We start from the raw sequence: 1,586 nt of genomic DNA, 5'->3' as shown, positions 1-1,586 counted from the left end.
AGATAGAAAATCCTAGAGGAGGTAGTCGTCAATGAGAAACATCATAAATCTTCTTTTCCTGCTTTCCATGTTTGTAATGGCCAACATGAGTGACTAATTCCTCCCTTTGAGATTGAGAGTAATTTGTTCAAACTCTTATGTATTGAGATGATATTTATCTATAAGATTTTAGTTCTTGATTGATGATTGGTATTATCATTTTATTCTCAAAGCTTGAATTATTCATGATTTTGATCCTTAGATTGACTGAAAAGTAATTACAAGAATCTGACCTAAATGATAATGCTTAACATATTTGAATGCTAGGAATATATTTGAAATATTGATTGATTTATAACATATGTGCGTAATGATAAGAAGTTTTTATAAATATGCGAAAAATCAATATTTAGGAGACTTTCTTAATATTTTTTTGTATGCGAAGAACCGATATGAATGAATTTTATATGTGCATCAATATCAATCAAGACTGAATATTATAATCTTTTGTAAAAATACACACGAGTGAGAAAGATGAACCCCAATCAAAATTTTCCCAATTGAATCACACAAATCTTTTAGTTTGCTTTATTTACATTCTTGCAATTTCATCATACACAACAAACTTTTACATATTATTTTCCATTTAGTCAATATTATACTTGAGAATTCAATTGTTCCTTGTGGGTTTGATATCCGTCCTTAGGGACAAATTTATTACTTCCGACACGATACACTTACTGTAAAATAGTCATCAAGTTTTTAGCGCAGTTTCCAGGAAATCGTTTTAATTTTTTAGTACAAATTCCTAATATTGTGAATATTTTAATTATTTTTTGTTTATTGTTTTTAATTTTTATTTTCATTTTTTTTAAAATTTTATAATTTTGAAATTTTATTTTTTTATTGCTAGTTACTCCTTGTGCTAATGCTTGAGTGAATTGTCTTATATGACATCAAGAGGAAAGGTTTCTAAAGACCAATTACAATTTGAAGTAAAGATTGAAAAGACAATTTGGAAAAACAGGGAGACAAAGAGAAAAGAAAAACAAGGAGAACTTAGGGAAGAATCCTCAACTATTTCTTCCTTTTCCATTATTCAAGAGACATTATGGCTGAAGAGCAACCACTACAACCTAGAAGAGCACTTAGAGATTACACCATGCAACAAGGACCAAAGCATTTTTCTAGTATTGCAATACCTGCTACCACTAAGGTCTTGGGATGAAACCTGCATTCCTCATTCTGATCAGTACCCATCAATTTATAACAATGGACCATGAGGATCCATATACACATTTGTCTACATTCTATGAATTGGCGGGAATAATGGGCTTTCAATAAGGTGATATTGAAATTGTTTATCTGCGTTTGTTTCCTTTCTCATCGGCACAAAAAACTAAGGAATGACTCAAATCACATCCAAAATAGAGACTTACCAGTTGGAAGGATGTAAAGGAAAAGCTTTTATAAAGATTTTTTCCATTATTGTGCTAGATCAAAGCAAAGTTTGATATTTCTATGTTCAGACTAGGGTCAAATGAAGTTTTCTGTGAAACATGGGAGAGGTTCAAAGTGATGCTGAGAAAATGCTCAAATCATGGGTT

At 30.5% G+C, this 1,586-nt stretch overlaps 1 pseudogene; it reads right to left on the bottom strand.

Annotated features, from left to right (window-relative positions):
* Nucleotides 1–1,480: 1,480 nt before the first annotated feature.
* Nucleotides 1,481–1,586, bottom strand: LOC137838961 (small nucleolar RNA R71; annotated as a pseudogene).

Source organism: Phaseolus vulgaris, chromosome 4 (genome assembly GCF_051622355.1).
Source record: "Phaseolus vulgaris cultivar YP4 chromosome 4, ASM5162235v1, whole genome shotgun sequence".
Classification (NCBI taxonomy): domain Eukaryota; kingdom Viridiplantae; phylum Streptophyta; class Magnoliopsida; order Fabales; family Fabaceae; genus Phaseolus; species Phaseolus vulgaris.
The sequence above is the reverse complement of the archived record's forward strand: the minus strand, read 5'-3'. Positions and strand labels throughout refer to the sequence as shown.